This window comes from Triturus cristatus, chromosome 1_2 (genome assembly GCF_964204655.1).
Source record: "Triturus cristatus chromosome 1_2, aTriCri1.1, whole genome shotgun sequence".
In the NCBI taxonomy this organism is placed as follows: domain Eukaryota; kingdom Metazoa; phylum Chordata; class Amphibia; order Caudata; family Salamandridae; genus Triturus; species Triturus cristatus.
In genome coordinates, this window is record NC_140580.1 from 1,048,312,842 (window position 1) to 1,048,340,373 (window position 27,532).

A 27,532-nucleotide genomic window follows, 5' to 3' on the forward strand; every position below is an offset into this window, starting at 1 on the left:
TACTGTTTCAAATTTAATTGAAATAATTTTCTTTCTTCTTGTTGTTTGTGATTGACTCAGTTATGGGTATATAAAATTGTACTCTTTATTGAAAATGTGTTACTTCAAATAAGTTCCTTGTGGACACTGTTATTGCTTATTGCAAAATACCCAGTTCACAGGGACAGATGGGTTGCTCTTGTGCTTGTTTATATTGACATTAACAATGCGCAACCTACCCCGTTTGTGATTGTGGGTCCCATCCCAGGGCCGTCAATCTAGTTGCGCGCGAAAGCGCTACCAATGACGGCCCTGGACGTAATGTTTGGCCAGCCCTTGCGCTGAAAAGTAGCGCAGCAATTACGCCACACGCGCTCCACCAAATCGCGCTCGCCTCTTTTCCGGCACAGGCAGCACAAGGGTTTTGCTGCAGGCATCAGAAGGATGATTTTCTACTTACAGCGGTTCGCATCTGGTCCATCAGTTGGCGAGCAGTCGCGTCGCCGCGGTTCGATTCAGAATAGAGTCAAGTTGTTTCAGGTGAGCCGTGACTTCCATGCCCACGCCCGGTGTAATTTCCACATTGCGCCCGGCCTAATAGGGGGGCCTGCTGTACTTAAGTTGCTCTCCCAATGCACCCTCAAATTTCTGGGCGCTTTTGGTTGTGCCGGAGATATATACTTTGCTGGTTTGGTATCCGGATGGCCTTCAGGCTTCAGCGGTGCAGCGGGGGCCTGCCGTTCATTGAAGACTATGTTATCTTAAGTTGCTCTCTCCGATCCACGCTCAAAACCCCTGGGCGTGTTTGTATATGGTTGTGCCGGGGATTTATACTTTGCTGGTTTACAGGCTGCTTATGCACAGTATGTAACTGGATGGCCTTCGGCGGCGCACCTGGGGCCTGCTGTTTGTCGAAGAAGATGTTTTTGACCTGTTCTCCCGATACACTCTCAAATCTCTGGGCGTTTTTGTATGTGGTTGGACTCGGGATATACTTAGGTGGTTTCCGGCTTCACGTGCACAGTATGTAACCGGATGGCTGATGGGGCCTTCGGCAGCACAGAGGAGGCTTTGGTTTCTCACAAGTTAATGGCAGCAGAGTGGCCAGCCGCCTAAGCGCCGACCGGGGCAACAAGGTCGATTGCTGCACTTTGGTCGTAATCAGGTAGTAATGCTTGTTCTCAAATGCTGTCGGATATGGAACAGCTGTAAGGTTCTTTTTTACTGCGATGTGTGGGGATTTTGTGATGCAATCACGTACAGCATGGTACTACGATCAGCATGGTTGAAAGTTTGATGCCCAGGCCAGGTATGTTATCGAGAATAGTTTACATAGTCGGTATCGCCATGGCAACACTGTCCGGCCCTGGCTCGACCCAAAATGACCAGGCGGCGAAAATGGCGGCCACCTCATACATGATGTTCATGTTTGGGTGGTTGGTTGAAGCACTTCATGGTAATGGTTCAAACAAACAAAATGGTTATTATGGCTTGGGGGGCAGTTTATTATCACAAGCGTTTATGTATTGTCCGATAGGTTCAGTATTTAAGGATGCAGAACCAGCGTTTCAGATCGCCCACATTTTCACTTTTATCCCATGGTGCAGGCAAGTCAACGCGATGTGCTCATTCGCACTTATTTACTTATTGCGTTTACAAAACGTATATGGCTTTGTGGCTGTTTTATTTAAAGCGAAATTTCTATTTTATTATCGGAGCAATGTGCACTTATTTGCTTGCAGCACCTACACGTGCCGGGTGTTCCCATGGCTGCGCCGTGCAGGGGGCGAAGGGGATAGCTGATTGGCACCTATTGGCTGACTGCAGGCTCCACCAACGCAAACCAGCAGTGCGGCCTCTTGCTACCCGTCGAGGCAGGGCTTTAAGTGGGCCGGGTCTCACCGGGTCTGAGCACCGGCAGTTTTTTTTAAGGGGGCCTGGAAACGGGTCTCTATCGGGCTCTCTTTTGTGTCCTGGCACAGGCGGCCCGTTTTTTTTCCCGGATTTGCAGTGACAGCAGCACTTCGATGTGCGCGTGGTGCAGAGGCGCAACTAGAGCCAAATTTCGGGGGGGGGGGCTAACCAAAAATTTCGGGGGGGGGGGCTGAATCTTTAAACAGTAGGCAGAGTGGCGCTGATTTCGGGGGTGGGGGGGCTCATTCTAGGCAGAGTGGAGCTGCAGGGGCTCTTAGAAGGGGTGAAACAACAGCGAGGCCTCATTGACATGCAAATGGTCTTTTTAAAGACCTGTGAAGTGCTCGGGCGCGGCTTTGTGCCTGCCCGGGAAGCGGTCTCATCCCGGGCTGCCACACACCAGGGGGGGGGGGGGGGGGGGGGTCGGCTGAAGCCCTTTGAGTTCAATGGGTGTTGCGCGCCTGGCGTGGTGAGCCTTGTAGAGAAAGGGAAATCCTTTAAAGAGTCTTTTTCTCTATGGATTTCCCTTCTGTTTTTGAAACTCAGGAGCAGCAACATTGTCGTGGTGTCACTTTTTCAATATTATATACAGGCTATAGTTGCTGCTTATTTATCTTATGCAACTAACAACCACTGACAAAGCCAATAGTCCTGACACGTAGGTATGATGTGACTTGTATCATATATCTGGACGCAATGACAGAAACAGCAAAATACAAGTCGGGCAGCACACTATGCTAAACACAGATTTTTAGCTTACGTGTTTTTAAGCCACGCCCTTAATTACATTGACCACGCCCCTTTGGGAGACCCCTTAGTTTTTTCCTCCCACTTAAAGCCCTGCGTCGAGGAATGGATATTTCACATTCTGTAATTGTGTGAGGGAAGTTTATTTTCTTACAGGGCGTCTAGAGGAAACACAAGGGGGCTAATTCACATCCATTCCGGATGTATCTTGGCCACCAGACAACACTAAAGGCCATTTAGGTTTGGCAAAGGCAGCGCTTGAGTGGAATGGGCAACCGTAAATCAATGGTTATATGGTTTTGTGGCAGTAAATTGTTGAAGAGGGAAGTTTGCCTTATGGTACACGGAGGGTTTCAGGCCACCAGATGGCACTGACCCACTGTTGCTCGATAAATTAGGACGTCACAATGAATATTTGCACGTCGTTTTCAGTGTTGTGGCCTAAACATGAGGGCACTGCAGGTATTTTAGGATTACAGTCTACCTTATTTACATCTAATTCGGCTATCTGCTAATCTACTATTCAGCGTCAGGGCAATGCTGTGTGTTTTTGGGATTGCTGTTTAATTTATTTATGCACCAGACTATAACAGGGTGGGAGAGGCCCTAACACAAATCTCGATTGCCCCAGGCCTATACCATAAATTCATTAGTCAGCTGACTCACGGACTCCGGCTGCCGCAGTGAGCATGTGCGTGATAGCATGATTGCTGGGTAAGCCTTGGGAGAGCCTGTGAGACACATATACCGATCACAGTCAGGCGGGCTGACAAATGTGTTTAAAAGTATTTTTAAAAATCACACCAGTATAATTAAGGGAGTGGCCCTGGGGTGCTGTGCGCAGCCCTCTACAACTGCGAGTTCAGATGGTTAACACTTACTTGCACTAGTTAATAGACCAATGTAAAACTAGCATTCCAATGATACATGCGAGAAATATTTGTGCCCGAAATTTGACAGTGAGTTGAGATTCAAAATTCAAGTCTGAGACTTAAGCTCACACAATCACAGGGCTGCAGATGCCATGGGCGGCAATCTGAGGGATAGCCCCGGGCGCCACAAGCTCTAGCTACGCCTCTGTTCCACTCCCAAGCTCACTCACCCCACCCCTCATAGAGCGCAGCACCACAGCTCCCATGCCTTTTTAAAGCATTTCGACCACTGGTCGATTCTCAAAGATGCTCTACAGATAGTCCAAAACTTTGTATGCAAAATAGCGTCAAGTAAGGTGGAAGGTGCTTGTCTGCTGTGGGATCAAGATTGTGGAATCAGTTACCAAGTTTGCTTGTAGCTTATTCTTTAGTAGTCTTAAAATGATTTGAGAAAATACTTTTTCCACGATTCTTAACCTATTCTCTGCTGCAAATAGTTTTATGTATTTGTTGTAGTGCTATTTTATATGGTTTGTGTTGTATATTTTATTTTGGATTTGAATTGTTGTTGTTGGACTACAAGCCAGTTTAAGCCCTGGGAATTTGTTTGCACTGGAAAGTATCAATAAGCAAACACATAAACAATAAACTTTAATCCTGACCAATGAAGAAATCTTGGCATGCGTGACATATTTATTTTGGAACTATCCATCTGCTCTCTTCTCTGCATGTCATATTTTTTATAAAAAAAATATAATGCCGAGTTGTAGAAAGAGCTGATAGCATCAGTTGAGGAGAGAAGAATCCTGACAGGGGGAGGGATTTTCGGCAGCAGGGAATATGGATATATGGGCAGGGTTAAAGGCCTTCTGCCATGATGGAGAACCAGCATCGGTGAATGCACGGGTGGCTAGACAGTAATTATGCCAACTGCAAAAAATTAAAAAGTAATATTGTGGATTCAGTTAAAACAAAATAGTGCCAAGTGCTTTCTCTTGGTTCACATGAGGGGCATTTAAAATGCTTCATTGATCCATATTCTTGAAACTGATTTGCCATGTTGTTTCACTTGCTACCCGGAAGGCCTATGTCTATGCATGAGCCAAACAAACACTCACATATGAAGCCCCCTGTACCCCGCCACTCCAAGCCTGAAGTTCTCTAGTGATTTGTTTGTTATAGTAAAATAATAACGGGCATCGGAAAAATCAATAGGTCTCTCTTTTATAATGTGAGTGCTAGGCTGTTGCCTTTGCCAATGCTAGCTTGTACGGCGTTGTTTGAAGAAGTTTTAAAAAAACACAGTTCAGAAAAGCCTGAGAAAACACAAAGGCATATCTTAAGGTAGCTTGGAAAAATTACATTGAATTCAATATTTTAAATCGTATGTTTTATTTTTCAAATATTATACACCCGGGAAACTCTGAACAGAATTTAAAAAGCCATTGCTTGTGATCCAGCTTCAACATAAGACAGAGGAATAGCTGCAGGTACTTAAAAGAACAGAACAGCTGCCTGGGGACTTTATTATGAAGTGTCAGAGCTTAAAGGACAATGATTGCCAAGGGCTAATTTTCTTAACACAGGACTCGGAACTGAAATTAATGCTGCCGCCATTTGAAGCACTGTAAAAACCCAGGAAGGAAATTTATGGGTCTCCAGGAAAAGAAAGAGTGGCGGAGAACAAGGCGGACAACAAGCGGCTGCCCACGCGCTCGCCAGGGGAAAAGGGGATATGTGTCTGAAGGTGTTTAGATTGCAGGTACGGGGACCAGAGACAGGGCTGGCTTTAGCACTGGTGGCACCCTGTGCGACAATGTTTGTTGGCACCCCCCAATGACCACATCTCCCATGGATTCCCTCTCTACCACCATTTAACAGTGCTCCTCAAGTCTCTATAACCACTCTCTCTCAGACTGGTTTCGTTTCATAGTGCCACTTATACCAATGTAGGGTATCAGAGCACTTTAAATCACACACACATTGGCACAAAGACAATCATACATGTGTAAATCAGTGTATAGGAAATGTTACATAAGATAGAGGACTACAAGGTGTAGGAGATATATGTCATCTATACTGATAGGCAGTATAGTTTGAGTCCTTGGTCTGGAAAAGCGCAAATTAAGAATTTAAAGCACAACATAATTGTTAGGGGTATTCTTTAATAATAAAAGTTGATTGCTTCTACCCAAATGAACCCTTTTTGCAAGTTTAGTTTAATGAAAGACAGGGAAAAAAGACATATAGAGCTAATACTTATCTTGTAGTTTGCATGCAGCTCTTTGATGACAGTTAATAGCTCGCTCTGCTATATTAGAATTTTAACTTATAAACTGTAACAAAAGTAACAAAGGATCCCTGGAACACAAACAGTAACCCACTAACCTATTTACATTATATGTACTTTGTGATCTGCATGGTACACATTCTTTGCAATAGGCACATTAACCCACTGAACTACCTTAGGATGAGTTAAAACTTCCACTAGACAAACCTACGATCTCTCTCCAGCATGAACATTATTCACTGGAGCGTTTTTATTGATGGCTGAAAATTGCAGATGCTTTTAAAACGAAAATATGCTTGCAAACAGGGCGCCCCCACCCCAAGTCAGCGCCCGGTGCGGTGGCACCGATCACACCGCCCTAGAGCCGGCCCTGACCAGAGATCAGCATTGTCAGCAGAGAACAGCCGGCTGCCGGCGGCTGGGCAATTTGGTGTGTCGATAGTTGCCGAGGTGCTGCAGGAAGGCCTCAGAGATGCCATGGAGGGAAAACGCTGGAGGAGGCAGAAGTGAAGAAAGTCTGTAGGCTAACTTCCAGTGTCGTCTGGAGAGGGAGGAGCAACTACCCTGGGGATAGCCTCCCTAGCCCTGCGCTGCATGTTAAAGTTTCAGTTTCTGCACACCAGGGGCACAGTACAGATGGCAGCAGAAAGCAAACCATTTTCAGAAGGCTTTACAGCGGAGGCGGAGATTTGGAAAACAAGAAAGAAGGACCCTCCCAAGTCTGTCCTACCTCAGACAAGGAGAGGACTGGGGTTTGGCCAATGAGGGGGAAAGCACAAAAGGCACAGAAACCTGATAGATATACATTAAGGTGTGCAGGTATATTTGGGAGTGGGGACTTTAACCTACCCAAAGAGCAATCCTCTCTACCCCCTCCGGGGAAGAAAGTGAAGATGGTCCTCAAAAAGCAAAAGTAAAAGCTGCAAAGGAAGGCAAGAAAAATCTCTCTGTTTGGGACGAAGTGGGGACGGCGCCCACCTTAGTGTCCCAGGAGTTATTTTGGGCCCTTCAGTATTGCAGATTGGGCAATACAGACTCACCGCCAAGATTTAAGACCCAAAAGATCACCCACTCTCTGAGATCTTACTTTAACTTGTGGGAAATAAAGCTCTGAGTGTGAGAAGGGCCCTCTGTCTTGTGACCACTTAAAAGTTTCTTCTTCGGAAGCCTTAAATCTGAAGCCCGAATGAATGCTCGTTAGGCAATAGATAAGGAGTCCAGGGACACACCAAGGGCTCCAGGTCAAGATAACAGCATGAAACTAGGGGATGTGCCTCAGATTCTGGTCAGCCGAACCGTTTAGCTGAAGATGACTCTATTCAAGTTGCAGGCATGGGAGGAGACTTGGGTGTAGATATGAGCAGTAAAGTGTTTAGGGGGCCAGGAGAAGTGTGGTGAGAACTCAACCCTATGTCTCTCCTGCAGGGAAAATCCCAACCAGGGTTGATCTCGCAAAACTTTACTGAGAACGATTACCAGACCAACTCTTTGGAACAGATAATGAAATCTCTTGCAGAGGAGGTCCAAAATGGGTTTGCTACATCCCAAGCAAACCAGATGGAGATTTAGGGTGTCTGTGAAGGGCTTGCAAAGAACTTTGAGTTTATCTCAAAGCAAAAGACATATGAATTAGAATCCTCAGTTGCAAAGCTAAAAGATAACACAACACAAGATAGACAAGCATTGAATAGGCTTAGGTTGAAATTCAAGGACACCCAAGACAAACAACAGAAGGCGAAATAACATCAGAGTACTGAATGAAGTAGGTGAGAAGGATAAAAGCTTTTATAGTTGATTTACTTAAGTCTAGTGGTGCTTGGGAAGGCTCGGCAGAGGTCCTGATGCAGGATATACAGAGGGTTCATCAAGACCCCTTCAGGAAGGTTGCAAACAGAACAAAGCCACGAAGAATCCTAGTGAATTTCCTTACATATTCCATCAAGGACAATATTTTGAATGCAGCCTTTATACTATCTGGGATGGGATTCCCCTTCAACATCAGATCCGATATTTCACAAACCACTTTGAACAGGCAATGGGAGCTAGGGAAAATAACGATGAATTCAGAAAGTTGGGGGGGACCACGCATTTAGAATTCCCATCTACCCTTTGAATGATGATATAGAATAAAATGCATAACTTGAGAGACCACGAAGAGGCAGATTTGTTACTAGAGACACTTAGGTTGACCCAAGGCCCCACAAAATAGAGTTAGGGGTGGGTCAGAGTACCCCCTCGAACTGTCTCTCTTTTTTTATTTTTAGCTGAAGGTGTGACTTATTTCGCAGTGCTACACTAGTGCCTTCTTCCTTTGTATATGTTACTTTCGTGAGCACTTCTTCACTTTTATGCTTGTTTAGTTTTAGTTGAATTTCCCTTGATCCCTGGCAGGGGCACAATGGCTAGGTTAGCCAAGAAGAGTAGGGGCAGGGTTCTCAATGGAAGGACGGGGGCGATGAGAGAAGTGTGGGGTGCACAGGGTGGGGAGCATAATGGAAAAAAAAACAAATAAAAGTCCTACTGCCTTAACAGTCCTCCAAGAATATGAATCACCACAGACGCAAAGATGCAGATAGGTGGAAAGAAAATCCAAATCTTATCATGGAGCGTTAATGGGTTATGGGTCAAAAGTAGGAGAACAAAAGTTATCCAATATTTGAAGGATGCCCTAGCCCAAATCATTATTCTTCAGGACTCACATTTATCCAAATCAGAATGCTTAGATATCTTCAAAAACCAGAAGTGGGTTCAGCAATTGGTGTGTTAAAAACAAACATGAAAGGGGTGATTATCTTAACTAAAAAGAGAACAGAAGTTTCAATTTTAGATTTGAAAGTGGATAAGAGGGAAAGATGGTCCATTGCAACCACAAAATATGTATGGTAGGATGTACATGTTGACAGGATATTACGGGCCAAACATAAGTGACATAAAGGGATGTATGACATTACAACACAGGTTTTTACAACGCGTGCAGTTACAACGCAAGTCTTTACATCAACTTGCGCTAGATGGTGTGCTAACATTAAAAAAGTGTAATTTACTATTCCAACTCCAGTCCACTTAACAGTAGGGAAGGTGTTGGGATAGTAAACTACACTATTTGTAATGTTAGCACGCCATCTAGCGCAAGTCGATGTAAAGACTTGCGTTGTAATGGCATAGCGTTGTAACATCGCATGCGTTGTAACGCATGCGATGTAACTGCACTGCGTGGTAAAAACCGCGTTGTAATGGCTGTTCCCCGACATAAAGCCCATGCAAAAGATGAATACAGAACTGATTAGTTCTCATTTCCCGATCATTCTATCTGGAGATTTTAATATAGTGATGGACTACCAGTTGGATAGATCTAACAGCAGTAGATCAAAGTTCTGCTCTAAAATTCACACATATATTAAATCCCTGTCAAAACAATTTGGCCTACATGATATTTGGAGTGAAATGCATGCTGATGAGAAGGAATATACTTTCCACAACAAGAAATATAATCACTGCTCTGGGATCGATTATTTCTTGCTAGATAATTCTCTAAAAGCAGACGTTAAAGAAGTGAAGAATTTAGCCACCATTTGTCTTACATGCGGCATTAGATTTAGAGCTAAAAGCAGAACCATGGAGAAAGCTAATAAGATGATCAGATCGCTCTTTAATAAATGATAAGGCCATAATAGATACACTAAGAGTAAGAACAGTCGAATTCTTCGAGATTAATAGTGCATCAGCAGCTAAACATATACTTTGGGACACTTTCACAGCCTATATAAGGGAGGGTTCTGACCAGCCTATCTGCACAAAAGGCCCAGCAATATAAAAAGTTGGTCAAAGACTACAAATACGAAATAGTAGCATTGGAAAAAAAGTGTAGAGATCCAATGGTTGGGAAAGAATCTCTGATAGAATTCAAGATTGTAAACTTAAACTATTCTGGAAAGCAGTGTACGCTGGAAAGCAAGCTAACTAGAACACTTACAATATAGCGAGAATGCATGGAAACTCTTGGCATGGCAGACTAAGGCAGATCTCACAAAAAACATGTTTAGTGAGATAAAATGTAGGAAAACGGGAAATAGTTTAAGAGAAACTCAGGATGTGGAACTAGCCTTTGTTGAGTTCTTCGAAAATCTGTTTGCAGAGGATTTGTGCATCTCAGAGGATCAGGTTAATAGATGGTTGGATGGACAAAACGTAGGGAGACTCTCAACAGAAGTAAAATAAATTCTAGATAAGGAAATAACCCAAAATGAGGTACTTTCAGTGATTAATAAGGGAAAAAAGGTAAAGCGGCCGCATTTGATGGGCTTACCATTACATTTTATTTGAAAGGAAGTGATATATTATGCCCAATATTGACGCAGCGCTTCGTAGATATTTGGGAAGAAGGAGCTTTGCCCCCAAAATCTTGGACGGAGGCAGTAGTCACCTTAATCCTAAAACCAGGGAAAGACCCCTCGGTCTTGTAAATCTTATGGACCAATCTCGCTCTTGAATTGTGATTAAAGGTCACATCTAGTATCCTTGCTAGTAGAGTAAGCAATGTAATATGTGGGTTGATAGCGGAAGACCAAAAATGTTTCATGAAAGGGAGATTTATGCACCATCTAAGCCATGAGTTAATAGCGACTATTGACTCGTCAATGCAAAGTAAAACACCTCTGGCGATTATCACACTAGACACTACCACGGCTTTTGATAGGGGAATTGGCAATGTCTCTACATCATGCTGAACCACTATAATATGGGAAATAAGTTCTGCAGGGCCTTATGGGGCATTTACAGGGCTCCTTCTGCAAAAAGCTTGTTGAATGGGAAACTTACATTAAGCTTCAAGATAACAAGAGGGACTAGACACGGTTGTCCCCTCTCTCCACTGCTTTTTATTGTGGACATCGAAACTTTGTCTGAAAAGATCAGGCTAGAACAACAGATGACCCCATTCTCATATGGTACTTGGTCAAAGAAAGTCTCTTTATATGCAGATGACATTATGGTATATACACAGGATCTGGCACCAACGCTGGAAAGCTTAGACCTCCTGATTGCAGAATTTGGGAAGGTGGCTGGGTATGAGGCTAACTCCACCAAGACTGAGGTGAGGGTGTGGAATATGGATGAGAATCACAGGCTGATTAAAAGGGAGATTAAATACTTGGACATAAGGGCGGGTCGGTCATTAGGAAAATTGGCAGAATTAAACTATCACAAAATAATGGCAGACATGAATAGGCAATGAAACAGCTGGTCCCATCTTCCATTAACGGTATTTGGAAGGATCAATCTAATTGAAATGTCAATACGTACAAAATGTACCTTTCTTTTTAATATGATACCCCTCCATTTTAAGAATATTTGGTTACATAAACTCCATGGCAAAATAAACTCATTTGTATGGGCGTCTAAGGACTCAAGAATCGCAAGAAGGATGTTGCGGAAGAAGTATGATAAAGGAGGTTTTACACTGCCAGACTTTCAATTATATGCATGGGCTTTTCAGCTAAAAAACATAACATTTTTGCTATCTGACAAGGGAGGGTCAGGGAGTGACCAGCTTTGGGAGATTATTTTAAAGAAAGTGGAAAATGGTGGGTCCAAATTTATGTTTACTTTCAGAGACCAGAAGTATTTAAAAAAATAACAAGATTAAAAGTGTTAAAAGTGTTGCAGGCGGTGGCCCAGTTGTGGGCACAGCCAACAATTTAGGATTTCTGGAACGATGTATGTAAGTTCATGAATGACCTCTTGCCCAGTTAAATTGAGGTAAGCCTTGAATTCATTATCTTTGGATTGGCACCAGAAGTTGGAGACAAGTTAGGGCATGGCAATAAATTCACATTCTAACTAATGTTACTGGGAAGAAGACAGATCTGTAAATATTGGATTCATTCGGCATCCCCTTCAAAACCTGAATGTCTCGAATCAGTATTTTACGTCTATAGGAAAGACTTTAGTCGCTCCTCCTCAAAAAAGTAGGCAAGTTATGGGAACCCTTGACAAACTGGGGGGAAAGGAAGGAGGGAAGATAAAAACTCTTACGGTTAAATATAATAGAGAAATTAGTTGACACAATGTCAAATGTGTCCAATGATTACAGCCACCTAGGGAGAAGACAAGGAAGTCAATTCTCCCTTTCCAAAATACTGCCATCTCGAAAGTCCTTTGTAGGGCAAAGACAGAAGGGAAACTTGGATGTTTTCAGTCAGAAACAACACGCGAAATGAGGACAAAAAAAAAAGAATTTATGGGCCTCCAGGAGAAATGATATTTATTCTCAGGCATGTGATATATTCTGTTTCAAATATTAGCTGAGAAAGTGCAGCAGCCTGACCCTAGCCCAGCCCTTGTATACCACGTAAATGGGTAACACGTGGAAGGCAGGAAATAAAACAAAAACAACTCAATAAAATATGCTTTTTATTCAAACACCTGAAAACATATACTTGTTGCTGTGCTTTTACGGATAAGCAGGGAGCAATGCAGAGAGCGCCAGGTATGTGGGGAGGAGCAGTCCAAGGGGAGGAAAGTAAGAAAACATATGCACTCTCATGGATTTCTCAAGGAAATATAGCCCCATGGAAGGATACAAGTCATCCAGTAAACACAAGAAGAGGAAGGAAAGCCACCAAATAAGAAGCAAGTAAATGAGATTGACAAGTGAGCCAACCAATGATAAGCAATAGGCTGACCCAAAACTCACTCTAACTATTGGTATTTTACACAATAGGTCCTGCCTTCCATAGGCGAGACCTAAAAATGGGAGAAGAAATGGAAATTATATTCCTTGCTTAGAGATTGCCCTTGCAGATTAGAGGAGGGAAGTAGATTATCAAACTGCATGTTCATTCATACTCTTGGAAGATGGTTCAATGGAGGCCAAGTCAAGGGCTACATACATTTCAGGTGTGGATATCAAGATATTAGTTGCTGGAAACACTATACAGAAGTAACATTTCATAAGAAGATAGTGTATGTTGGCAGGTATGAAGACAAAAGAGGCATGTGCAATCACACCCAGACAGGCTATAGATGATACAGTGACACACCAGATTCAGCATGCACTGTATGTGAATGTTGACCATATGCGATTTCTGGCTTGCTTAAAGAAACATTTAACAATGAAGTTTTGGGTGACTCACTCTCACTTTAACTTCTGATGTTGATGGAAAGTGATCACTCTATTTGGACATGATTGAGTGGATACTAGCTGAAGTAGGGATCAGAATGATGATGCTACCAAGAAAGAAAATATGACGCTGGAGGGATCCACCTTATTTAGATCCCTTTTGGTACTAAATGCATACAGTCTAGCATATGCAGGACTGTTCCTGTCTTTATCACTGAACTTAGAAAGTTCCTAGTCCAGAGGCTGACACTAGCAAAATGCAGGATAGTAATAGGATGGCTGTCTTCCAAACCACCGAAAGTTGAAGATTGGCTGATAGATATGGCTGAATGGATAAATGCTGAGGGGTGCCACATGAGAAAGATACACAAAGGTGACAAAATAGAAGATGACATGAGGGCCTCAGCGGCAATGCTCTCAGAGCTACTGACTCCTCCCGATGAGCTCCCCCGTAGATCATGATTGAGTGAAGATAATAAGCAGGAGGGGGGTAATAGTAGAAGAGATGCCTGAGACCTAATGTGTGTGTCTAAAAAATAATATCAATGAGGATTTTCTGCTCCACTGTTAGTGATCACTGGGAAACTATTGTAACAATTTTGGCCATGCATATTTGGGGTTTCTGAGCCTATGCGGGGCGGGGGAAGAGGTTAGTATCAAGGGTTTAGCATGCAATTGAAGTTGTGAAATAGCACGCTCAAATGATGGTAGTATTGTGTCTTGGAAATGTCAATAAAATACCATACTTGAAAAAAAAAACTCTGAACGTATCTTTCTAATCTTTCTACAAAACACACCGAGATAGGCCAGTGGTCCAGCGCTATTAATGTTTCTTTTTGCTTTAACAGGATTATATTAAATAAACATACCTCAATTCCTGTGACCCATCAGCATGGAACCCACTGTCAGATACCTCACAATGGTTATGGTTTTTCGATAGAGGGTTAGGAGACACACTTTTATTCTTACACATTCGCTATATGTAGTCACCCCCTTTTTCTTTCCATGATATAGTTTAACACCCACTCTATATGAATTTCAGCTCTTATTTTGTTATTTATTTTTTCTTTTTTTCCATAAGGTCATTGGTTTTGCAGCTCCTAGCTACCTTGTACTGTTATCCCATGGAAAGCATAAAAACCTTTGGCTTCAGTGATGAAGAGTTTTCCAAATTGTTAGGACAGACCACCAATACTAATAAACATTTTTCAATTAATAAAGGGAATGAAGATGAATGGTTTAAATGATTAAACCAAAAAAAGAAAGTAATAAAGACAGAGTCTCACGCTGAGTTTATGCCACAATATCTCAAGGCATAAGTCATACCCAATGACCTTAGAATTAGGCACATTCCAGGTCTCCTTGTAGAGATCAGAAAGATCCTAGAAAAATGGTCTCTTATAGCTAACCATTGTTCAAGAGATCTCATGATGCTAATTATTGAAACTGCGTGAGAAGTAGTAGATTCCCTACTTAAAGAAATCCTAGAAATGTAAGAAACCCTGAAAAAGAATGACCCAGAAGAAGACGATAAAAGAAAACTTGAAGAAGTGAACCAAGAGTTAGACTCTTTAGTGAATATCTTTTTTTTAAAAAGACCGACAAACTCAAAAAAGATATCAGATACTTTTCAGAAGAAAGAGTTTACCCATACTTGGGAGCCCAATATTATAACATTCCTAAAGACAACGCTAGCCACTCTGACTATCAACACTGCTCAAACAAAAAAATCCTTACTTTTTCATATACTTCTGAGTCAGAGGGAGAAGGGGGCTCTAATCATTTTGACATATATGGAAATAGGAGAACACACCCTGAAGGATCTAATAGAAACAATTGTTTTTTAGGGAACTGCCGAGGCACACCCAGAACGAGATTCAGGAACCAAACAGGGGGACAATGCCAACATATGGACGATCCTCCGCAATATCTCCAAACCAGACGCAACCAATATTGGAGGGACTGAATTATCCATCACATGTTGACCCTATTCCTATATTCAACATGTCAGGTGTTGAACTTGATGAACACTCGCTAGGACTCCTTAGTACAGGATTATCCTTTGTCCCTAGTATCAATGCAGATAAATTTGAACCACAAAGTCACAATTATAATAATTGTGATAAGAGCGGTGGCATCGTAATTCTAGATACCCCAAACTATAAGAACGAGATGCACTTGATGCTTGATGTTCCTGAACACTGGCGCTCTTATGTCTACACAACATTGTACTTTAGAGAATTTTTTAATACTGCACTGTCACTGTTACCACTTTAGGAATTCGATATATATATTGTTTTTCAATGTAAATGTATGTGATTGTCTTGTCTGAAGTTGTGATGTAGTAAATCTATTGTTGTCTTTCTTATTAGTGTAACAATTTGTCTAATTTGTGATTTTTTTATATATGTGGAGCTCACAGATTGTACATGTATCCATTTTTGTTAAATATCACTTCTATATATGTTGCTTCAAAAAAAATGACAACCCGAAAAAAGGTAAATGTTTATATTAAAAAATCTATAAATTATTAATAACACTGGTCTGATGTATGGTATATTTATATCATAAACATAGTGTTTACCTATTTATATTTTGGAGAAGATTTTGTTGACTTTTGTTACTTGTATGGCCAGATGCACACCAACTCAAAGGGCCTCATTACGAGTCTGACGGTCCATGGACCGTGAGACTCAAGTGGGTATGGCAGAGGCGGTCTTCCAACCACCCTATTATGACCTGGGCAGTCGAGTTTTCTGGGACCACCGCAACCGCCAGGGATCAGAGATCGCTGGTGGTAGTGCAGCCGTCTTGAGGCCGCAATATACTAGGCATCCCACTGCGGCCCCACCGAGCATATTACAAAGTGTGGCAGTGGGGAAACACTAGTGCCTCTGCATCATGGCGGGGCTTGCAGGGGGCACACGTTGTGCCCCCCTGTGTGCATGTACCCCAGTACCTGCACAGCATGGACTGCAGCAGTCCATGCCATGCAGGTACTGATTTTGATGTTCCCAACGCAATGACTATTTTATAGGCACCGCCGTGGGAATGCTGAAGAACTGCCCGCCAGACAGAAGAAAACTCCTAATCTGGCGGGTGGTTCAACCACAGGTTTGGCGTTGTGGGAGCGAGGTGGTCTCACTCCCGCACTGCCAAACTCGTAATAAGGCCAAAAGACTTTTCCATCTACCTCACAACTGCAAATGGATGCTCACTAGGATTAGAAGGTGTGTGGTGTTGTATCTTTATAGAATACCTGTGGCGTTTGTTTAATGTAATATTGACTTAAAAAATATTGCAATACCAAAATATTGCTGAAAAAATATTGAGGCCATAAATATTGATTTTACGTGCTTGTAATATAAAGAACTCGAATATCGTACACAAAAATATTGTCGACTAAAAGTTCAACATTATCTAGGTAAGTATATTTTTTAATGTAGTAAAAATTCTTGTAACTTGAAAAACATGAAATCAATATTTAGAAAATTAGTATACATTTTAAAACTATAGATGACATAACATAAAAAATGTTGTACTTTTTTTTAACGAATACATATTTATTTAATATATAAGTATCGATTTCAAATAAGAATAGAATATTCATCAATTATATTAAAAATAGAACAATGTAAGCATGTATAATTATTACTATTTAACAAAAATATAAAAACACTACAGAATTATTAAACTATTAAAACTACATTTAAAAATAAATTAGTTCATTTAAGACTAAAGATGTCAATAGAAAACCATTTAAAAAAACAAAGTACAGTTAAAAAAGTTTACTTTTTAAAAATAAATTATTTTAAATAAAATATCATCAAAATGAGTGTTGGACCAATACTGAAAGAAATAAAAGAGTAACCAAGTCAAATTCAAAAATATATTAAAATAAATATTTAAATGCACTACTAGTACTAGTACAAGCCTACAAATATTATACATAAATACATACATTTTGGAGTAGGCAGAATTTTGATTCCTCATCATGAGTCCACTGAGGATTAAATAAACCATTCTAACACCAGTGCAATAAACAATGGAAAAGTCAGAGGGGGGGAAGATTTATTAGGCAAAATGCAGCCTAAAAACATTGTTGAAAGTTCACACATTGAGTGGCGTAAAGATCACCATTGTAACTCAAATCTAAAAAACATTGGGGAAAGTGTAAACATAGGAGGAGGGGGGCAGATTTACAATTCAGTAATAAACACCGGGGAAAGTGCATACATTGCGGAAACAATCTGCTATTTAACTCAAATCTAACAAACACTTGAAAAAATACATACGTTTGGGGTTTACATTTATTATTCCAACTCCACCATGTCACACATTGCATTAAATGCATACATGGCATGGGCAAGGGAGATTTACTATCCTAACTCCAGTCCAGCAAACACTGGAGAAAGTCCATGCATAAGGGTGGCCAGAATTGATATTCTAACTCCAGTCAAATTCAATTGGGAGAGGGGTATGTGTTACTATTCTAACTCCAGAATAACAATCCTGGGGATAGATCATATACATTTTTGGGTTCACATTTACTCCACATAAAAAATATAATTAGCACTAATTTGTAAAAAAAACTACTTAGAATCTTAAATAAAGAAATTGTTTAAAAAAATATTTAAATGAAACAGTAAAATTCAAACTCACCCATGAAACACATCTATATTTAAAGACAATATAGCACATAAAAATATTAAATTTTTAAAATATAACAAATATAAAGATGTTATTCATTATTAAATAAATATTTTAAAAAACGTATTCAAACCCACAAAATACCAAACAGCCCTTCAAGCAATTACATATATAATTATGTAAAATAATATTTTTCAAAGTAAAAGTAATTAAAAATACAACTAATTAATTACCAACTTGTGAATAAATAAATCTCAATGTTTAATTATTTTATTAACTAATCCCTGAATAAATCCCACACACCAACTTTAAAACTGAATGCTTAACTCAACAAATTATGAAACATCTAAGCAAATAACAATATTTTTTTTTTCATTAGCATATTAATCAATTATTATTAATAAATATACAATGTTAAAAACTACCTGCTAAATTCCTAATAATCCAAACAATCCAAATGTACAATTAAACAATACAATTAAAAGATACATCATAAAAAGCAAATTAATCAGTTAAAATTAATTTATATTAAGTAAATCCACTCATTGAATCCCACAATTAATACAACAGCTCAAAATAAACACTTGGTACATAATGAAACAGTGTAATAAACATTTAAACATATAAATACAAATTAAGATATATATCAATAACAAGTTATTTAACCCCTTGCCTGCATCAGACGGCCGGGAGCTGCCCGACGCTACAGTGCTCATGTGCGTCGAATGGCTCCCGGCTGACCGCACAGAGGGCACTGGAAATCCCTCTGGTACGGGCACCAGAGGGATTTCTTTAAGCCATAAAACAGCCTGTGTTCAGGGAAATGAGGATCAGCGCACATGTCGCGCTGACGGAATTTCTCTGAAACTGAAGCTGGAATGAGCCAATATTCTAATTTCAGTTTTACTTTCTAGATGCTCAGGGGGCTATCTCAGCCCGCCCCCGAGCACGGAGAGAGACAGGAGAGGTATCATTGGAAAGGAAAGAATCTCCTTTCAAATGGTACCCCTCCCTAGTGGATCCCTGCTTGGGGATCACCTCAGGAGGGCGATCCGCAAACACGGATCCACCCACTGGACACCAGGGCGGGGGAGCAGCCCCTTGGGCAAGGGACTTCTCTCCCACCAATTATTCTTGGGTATATTCAGTTTTTCTGCCCCCCTGGGGGCAGATGGGGGCAATAGTCCCTGATCTGCCCCTCTGGGGGGTCAGAAAGTACATTAGACACAAGGGTTTTTGGTTTTATGTATATAGCGGTGGGGCGGCCCAAAATGGGCATGTCAATGCCCCCAGCTCCTCCCCCCAAAAATCTCAGTCTTTCTGCCTCCCACAGGAGGCAGATGGGGGATTCTTTTTTTGTATATATAGCCCCCACCTCCAAAACAAAATTCCACAGGCTTTCTACACTCTCAAGAGGCAGATGGGGCAATAGTCCGTGGCTTGCCCCCGAGATGGGGGCGGAAAGCCCACTAGGCCCCAGGGATTATTTGTTTTATATGTAGGGGTAGGGGCTGCCTTGAATAGGCATACCAATGCCCACACCCCCAAAACATTTTTACAGAGTCTTTCTGCCCCCGGAGGCAGATGGGGGCAATAGTTCCTTCTCTGCCCCCCAGGGGTTCAGAAAGCCTACTAGGCACCAGGGAGTTTTTTTGTTTTTTAAATACGTAGGGGTGGGGGCTGCAGAGAATGGGCAAGCTAATGCCCCCACCCCCAAAAAGTATGCTAGTGAGAAGCCTCATAGCCAAGGGTCGCTCCCTTTTTTTAGGCACACATTCTGGCTGTTTCAGTGATATTCTTAGTCTTATCTGCACCCAGGCAGGGCAGAAAACCACTAGAAACCAGGGAGAGTTTGTGTGTGTGTGGTCTCCAGAGAAAAATTCTACCTCACTTGTGTGGGTGCCCAAAGAAGCGTCAGCCTAAAAATGTATAAACAAACCGCCCTTTTGGACCCACTTTGGGCCCACCTCAATCTCTACACATTTTTGGCCCTTCCATGTCCTAAGCACTTGGCCCATCTGCACAAGTAAGGTATATTTGTGATCAGGAGACTAAGGGGAATGCTGAGTGGTATGAAATTTGTCACATGCAGTGATCCCACAACTTTCCCACACAGATATTGGATGAAAATGTGACTTTTTGAGCAAAACTTGAGGTTTGCAGCGGATTCTTGGAAGGAAAATGTTGGGGATCAGTGCAAGACACACCTCCATGGACTCCCACGAGTGTCTCGTTTTTAGAAATGTCTGGGTTTTTTAGGTTCCCCTAGATGTCTCCAAGCCCAGGACCAAAAACACGGGTGCCCACCTATTTATCACAAAACAACCTGGATTTTCAAGGGGTCACCTGCGTTTTTGGTCCCGGGCTCAGCAGCCATCTAGGGAAACCTACCAAATCCAGACATTTCCACCCAGGGAGTCAATGGAGGTGTGGCTTGCATGGATTTCCTAACATTTTTCTACTCGGAATCCCCTGCAAACCTCAATTTAGGCTACAAAAATCACATTTTACTCAGTTTTCTGTGTCAGAAGGTTGTGGGATCACTGGGCTGCCACAATTTTTCCCACCAGCCAGCATTCCCCCTGGTCTCCTGATAAAAATGGTACCTCACTTGTAGGGGAGGGCCAAGAACCCACGACAGGCAAGGGCCCAATGTATTATGGAGACATCAAAATGACCTATCACAAAACGACGCAAGGGGGGTCACCTGGGTTTTTAGCCCCAGGCTTCACGGCCATCTAGGGAAACCATACCAAACCCACACATTTCTGAAAGCTAGACACCCGGGGGAGTACAGGGACGTATGACTTGCGTGGATGCCCCAATGTTTTCTTACCTAGAATTCCCTGCAAACCTCAAATTTATCTGAAAAAAACCCATTTTCCTCACATTTCTGTCAGCATAAATGTCCTACCACACAGCGTTCCCCTTGGTCTCCCGATAAAAATTATACCTCACTTGTGCGGGTGTCCAATGCAGAATCACCTAAACATGTGTTTAAAAAAATTTAGTGCTTAGAGTTTGCTGTGCTATACGCTTAATATTTGTTTTCACCCCTTCACAGTCACAGTCCCTTGGCCCACCCACACAAGTGAGGTATCATTTTACTCAGGATACTGAAGGGAACACTGTGTTGTAGGACATTTGTGCCAGCAAAAAAAAAAAATCATTTTGAAAAATTACCTTCAATTCACATGCTTGTATGGGTACCCACAATTTTGGAGATGTGCAAAAAAACACTGCTAATACACTCTATATTTTGTTCCCATTTCGTAAATATATTGCTTTCCTTGTTACCTTTTTTCACTCTTTATATTTTACCAAATGAATTGCTATATACCCGCACACAATGAAAAACCATTGCAAGACACAGCTCAGTTATTGGCTCTGGGTTCCTCGGCTTCTTAGTGAACCTACAAGTCTTATATATCCCCACAACCTGAAGAATCCAGCAAATGTAACAGTATATTGCTTTAAAGAATCTGTCATACTTTGAAGAAGTTACAGGTGAAAATGTTGATACAAATGGCTGTTTTTTTCAAATCAATTTAAATATTTTCTATTTTCAACTGTTAGTTTCTGTTAAAAAAACTTGAAGGATCTTCAGAAATGACCCCTTGCTGAATTTAGAATGTTGTCTCCTTATTAGAAATGTATAGCTTTCTGGGATTCATTATTGGTATCATGCCCATTTCGACCACTAACTGGAAGGAGGTTGAAAGCACATAAAATAAGAAAAATAGGCTATATCCAAGTAAAATGCCAAAACTGTGTTGAAAATGTTGGTTGTCTGACAAAAGTCTGCCTGTCCCTGAAAGCTGAGAAGATGGTTATTTCTGTACCACAAACCCTTTGTTGATGCCATTTGCAGGGAAAAAACTGATTCTTTCTTCTTCAGCAAATGTTTCCCATTTCTATACAAAATAATCTTTAGCTGTAGTTTGGCTAATTTCTGGGTCCCCTCCAGGGGGATCCATAAACCCTGGGTACCTTTAGAATCCTCAGGGTGTTGGAAAAATATGGCACAAATTTGACGTGGATACCTTATGTGGACAAAAGGTTCCAGAGGCCTAAGCTCGAATTTCCCCAAATAGCCAAAAAAAGGTTTAGTACAGGGGGAAAAAGCCAAGCAGCAAAAGGTTTAATTAACAAATTAATATATCATTTAAAACAAACTACCCATCCAATCCCCCAATAACCACAAAAACCCAAAAATATATGCCAAAAATAGGTTTAAAAAAATACTTTTACTAAAAACATATAATAAAATAAAATCATAAAACAATACAAAAATACCATAATGAAAATACCTTTAAAGCATACATAGGTGCCGATTCCGATCCTGGAAAAACCGGGTACGAATCGTCGGACGGAGTGTTTTCTCCGTCCGACTCGTACCCGGGAAAAATACCTTACAAACATGCAAGTACGATTCGTACAGAAACACCATTTCCGCACGAATCGTAAAAAACACGACCGGCAAAAAAATACATACAAATCGGATCCGGGACACCGCGTACGCGACATTCGCACGGAGTTAGGCAGCGTTTCACGGATCAGCAAGTACGATTCGTACCCACAGCACTTCGCACGGCAAAATTTTTACGGGACCCAAAAAGTGCCGGAAAAGCTAAGTACGCCGCACGATGCACGACGAAAAGGGGGCCCGGTACGCACCGTACCCCCATCCCTACACAAACGCACCGCACCCACAGCCCCCCATGTACGCACCTTACCCCCACCCCACCCCCGTAGGTACGGCGCATACCCACACCCCACCCCCGTAGGTACGGCGCGTACCACCACCCCCGTAGGCATGGTGCGGACCCCCAGTGCGTAGGGGTCCGCACCGTACCTACGGGGGTGGTGGTACGTGCCGTACCTACGGGGTGGTGGTACGCGCCGTACCTACGGGGTGGAGGTACGTGCCGTACCTATGGGGGTGGGGTGGGGGTACACGCCGTACCTACGGGGGTGGCGGTACGCGCCGTACCTACGGGGGTGGGGTGGGGTACGCGCTGTACCTACGGGGGTGGGGTGGGGGTACGCGCTGTACCTACGGGGGTGGTGGTACGCGCCGTACCTACAGGGGTGGGGTGGGGGTTCGCGCCGTACCTACTGGGGTGGGGTGGGGGTACGCGCCGTACCTATGGGGGTGGTTGTACGCGCCGTACCTACAGGGGTGGGGTGGGGGTTCACGCCGTACCTACGGGGGTGGGGTGGGGGTACGCGCCGTACCTACGGGGGTGGGGTGGTGGTACGCGCCGTACCTACGGGGGTGGGGTGGGGGTACGCGCCATACCTACGGGGGTGGGGTGGGGGTACGCGCCATACCTACGGGGGTGGGGGTACGTGCCGTATCTACGGGGGTGGTGGTAGTCACCATACGTATGGGGGTGGGGTGGGGGTACGCACCGTACCTACGGGGGTGGGGTGGTGGTACGCGCCGTACCTACGGGGGTGGGGTGGTGGTACGCGCCGTACCTACGGGGGTGGGGGTACGCGCCGTACCTACGGGGTGGGGCTGGGGCTATGGCGCGTAGGGGGTACAGCGCGTATGCGGGCACATGTTTGGACGTCTCCATGGTTGCCATGGGAGTTCGCTCCGTACGGTGTTTTTTCCATACGGTTGAGCATTCAGACGGACGGGATGGATCGTACTTGCGTGCTCGGACTTCAGTTTATCGATTCGGACGTAGAACTGTCCGGGGATGTGTCGGACACTGTTTCCGACCCGAGGGCGTGTCGGGGAATTTTCCCAGTGCGATTCGTATGGATTTTTTAACATACGAATCGTACTTGCCAGTTTGTACGGGACTTGTACGATTCGTACGGAAAAAAATCCGGATACGATTCGTACGGGTAATATTTTTAACAGATCGGAATCGGCACCTATATCTTAAACTTCGAAATAATTGTAAAATGGTTAAAGAAAACCATATACTTATCTTCAATGTTTTAGTTCTTGATATTTTTTTAGTCACAATATTTTGACCATGATATTATTGTCAGGTTATATTTTTGAGTCTAAACTATGGTGGAACACCCCCATGCCACCACCATTATTATTTCAAGTGTCTTACTTTGTTCCCCACCGTAACAAGGTCAACCTGTTGCAATGCAGCATAAAATGCTTTATATTAAAACTAAAAAAAAGAAATAGGTCAAAAATATAGTCAGATAATGCTACGCCTAGACACAGAAGTAGGAAATACTTCAACCTGCTTCATCAAGCATTCAATATTAGGTGAAAGAAAGCTGTTCTTAGAGGACAAAAGAGGAAGCTATACTCATCAGCAAGGCGAATTTAGAGATATACCATTCCAGAACAACCATCACTGGGTTACCTTCAAATTCCTGCAACCAAATTCAGAATCCTGGTGATTATCTTGGAACTTTTCAGCCACAAGTCAACACTGCAGGCTAAAATGTCATATTCTTAAAATATTCTGAACCAAACTCAGCTTCCACCTGAAAGTCAATTTAGTACACGCAAAGTATTATCATGCTTTGCACATAATCCCTACCCGCCCAAACCTTAAAACAACTTCAACACGTACAAAACTGTGTTGCAAGGTATGACATAGCGACATTGTGAGAAATGTTGCATCACTGCAACAAAACAGCGATGCAACACTTCTTAGTGCGCCCTCCTTGCGACACTATGGATGCGCCGTATTCACAGTATGGCGCATCATGTTGCAAGGAGTTAAAGATACATCAGTATTACTGACGTATCTGTAGGCGCAAAAGTGACGCATTGCTAGGGTGTGGCTGAAAACAGACGCAACTCCAGCAATGTGTCCTTTCCCATGGGGCAAGCTCTATGTGAAGGGCCTGCCTCACCCTTATGCCTGCCATGAGGCAGGCTTAAGGTTTTGACGCAATGGCGTCCTAGAAGTGGTGCACTGAAATCTTATAGATTTCAATGCACCACTTCTACAAGGCTTTGATGCAGGCGAATACCCACCCTGCATACCTTATACCTGCCCGTTTCTCCACTTACATCAGGAGCCCCACCACTCTCCTGAAACTAAGAGGAACAACCCCCGCAATATGCCATCTATCTTGGAATCTAGCAGACCCGCACACAACATGTTCACACTGTGGTTTCCAGCTCCATCCTGCCCCACTAACCAAAAAAAACAGCAAAACATGTACCTCCTAAATTGTAGGTCACTCCCTAAACATTTTACGGAAATGTCTATGCTCTTAGAAGAGCTTCACCCAGACGTCTTATACCTGACTTAACTCAGATTCAGAACCCGACCTTGTCCTGTGTCTCCCCTAAGGATACCAAATATTACGTGAAGACCGAAAAACTGGAAATGGAGGCGGCCTAGCGGTCATCGATAAGGACTGTTATAAGTGCCGCAGTTCGCCCAACCAAATACCAGACTGTGAAAGTCTCTCCTTTGCCATAGACTTCTCCCCCACCAGTACCATTTCTAGAATGCTTATATATCGCCCACCCGGAACGTTAGGACAATTCCACAATACCCTTCCCCCCATCATAGCCAATTTAGTATGTAGCCCATCTAATTTTACACTATTAGGGGATCTTAACATCCATTTTGACAACCTTGGATCATACCACCCTAGAAATGACTGCAAGTCTTTCCGCACTACAACTGAAACAACTAGTACTTAAACCGACCCACATCAAGGGCCATCTACTTGACCCTGTCTTTAGCAACAGTGCAGATCTCACAGTGGGAACCTCCTCTCCTCTTCCGTGGTCGGACCACTTCCTGATCCCCCTCTCCTGGGTCACTCCTGTACCCCACCCTCCCTCCAATACTGGCACACGTAGGGAACAAAACTGGTCAAAACTCCCCCTAGAGAGCTGGCTGGCAGTCCTGGAAGCCTCCAGACCACCCTACAACCCAGATCCTACTCTAGCTAATGAGGATTACAACAGATGGATCTCCAGATCACTAGACTCTGTACTCCCCATGAAATGCACCAAAACGAAGTGCAGCATAAAGACTGCCCCTTGGTTTTCCCCCGGACTACGGAAAATGAAACTTCAATGCAAAAAATTAGAAAGGAAATGGCGACCCTCCAGAAAAACTGCATACAGACAAGTGATTAGGACCTATAAAAACGAAATTATAATCACACATACGACCTTCTTCGAAGAAAAAATTAGTGCAGCTGCTTCTAGACCCAAAGAAATGTATCGCATTGCGAAAACCCTCCTTAAGCTCCCAGAAAAACCACCAAACCCCATTAATGCACAAACTCATTGCAATAATCTGGCATAGTTCTTCCTTCAAAAAATTCAAGCCATCTATACCTCCTTTTCCCCCACTCAGATTGACCTACCACGGACCAAACCTCCTGAACTAGGGACCCAGCCCCGGGCCACACTCGAATCCTTCCCCCCTCTTAATTCCACCATGCTAGAACCCATTTTGCACCAGGTGAAATCCGGCTCCCCCAATGATCCGGCACCTCCGCGTACCCTGCTGTCAGTTGCCGGCAATGTCCTTCCCACCATACTCAACTTGCTCAATGCTTCTTTATCCACAGGCTCCGTCCCGCTTCCTTGGAAGCGTGCTATGGTCAAGGCCCTCCTTAAAAAACCCAATTTAGACCAAGACAACCCCAGTAACTATCGACCGATATCCTTGCTGCCCTGGCTGAGCAAGATCTTGGAAAAACATGGCAACACAGTGCTGGCTGAGTTCCTCGAGACCAACAACCTACTCGACCCCTCCCAGATGGGATTCTGGCCCATGCATGGGACCGAAACCGCTCTGGTTGCAGTAACGGAAGAGGCCAGGAAGATTCTGGACCAGGGAGGATCGGCAGCAATGATCCTTCTCGACACTGTAAACCATATCATCCTACTACATCGACTCACCAGTATAGGAGTCTCAGGAAAAGCAATTACCTGGTTGGAATTCTTTCTCTCAGACCGCTCCTTTCAAGTTTTTGAGGGCGACATCACCTCCCCCAGCAAGCCTCTTGGCTGCGGTGTGCCACAGGGCTCTTCTTTGAGCCCTACGCTATTCAATATATACTTGAGCTGAGATTGTCCGTCCGTTTGGGATAAAAATCATCACCTACGCGGACGACACTCAGCTAGTGGTGGCTCTTAATCAGCCTTACACTGCACAACAGCCTGAGGGACTGCTTAGAAGAAGTGACCAAATGGATGACTTCATCGTGTCTCAAACTTAACGGAGACAAAACTGAGCTGATGCTCTTAGGCAACTCCCCCACGCTCCTGATCAGCTCATGATGGCCTACCTGCCTTGGCCCTGCCCCCACACCTAAGGATACAATCAAGAGCTTGGGCATCTGGCTAGATAAGTCCCTTAATTTTAACTACCAAGCAGCCAAACTATCAGCCAGCTGCTTTGGTCTTTCTCAGGCTACTGCGGAAGATTCTCCCCTTACTACCTTTCCAAGCAAGACAGATCATGGTCCAGGGTCTCATTCTGTCTCGTCTGGATTTTGGGAACGCCCTCTATCTAGGGGCCCCTCAAACTACTTTGCGCAAGCTTCAGATTATACAAAATTGCGCCGCCCGAACACTGCTTCAAATCCCCCGTCGACTCCCAGTCAAGCCCGGTTTAAAGAGCCTCCATTGACTCCCAGTCAGGGAAAGAATCGAATTTAAGACCCTATGCTGCGCCCACCGAGCCTTTTGGAGAACGGGTGCTGTTATCAATCACCCATTGATCACCCCCTATAACCCGACCAGACAGCTCAGATCAGCATCCTCTCTCCTTGCTACAGTACCCAGGATCAAGAGGGCCAGGTGTGGGGGCCGGTCGTTCTCTTATAATTCGGCCATACTGTGGAACTCCCTCCCCTTTCCTCTGCGATCAGAGCCTAACTTACTTCAGTTTCGTAAACAATTAAAAACCCTGCTTTTTAATAGGCCTGAATAATCCCCAATTGTCCTACCTGCAAGCGTTGTCCGTAGCGCTAGGACGCCTCAGGGTA

General features: G+C 43.2%; 1 protein-coding gene across 1 annotated transcript in view; it reads left to right on the forward strand.

Moving 5' to 3' along the window:
• Positions 1-365: 365 nt before the first annotated feature.
• LOC146868637 (keratin, type I cytoskeletal 18-like) overlaps positions 366-27,532 on the forward strand; it is a 172,985-nt gene continuing 145,818 nt past the window's right edge. The window contains exon 1 of the mRNA XM_085612337.1: positions 366-519. The gene's annotated coding sequence lies outside the window, so the exon portion shown is untranslated. The remainder of the gene's footprint in view (positions 520-27,532) is intronic.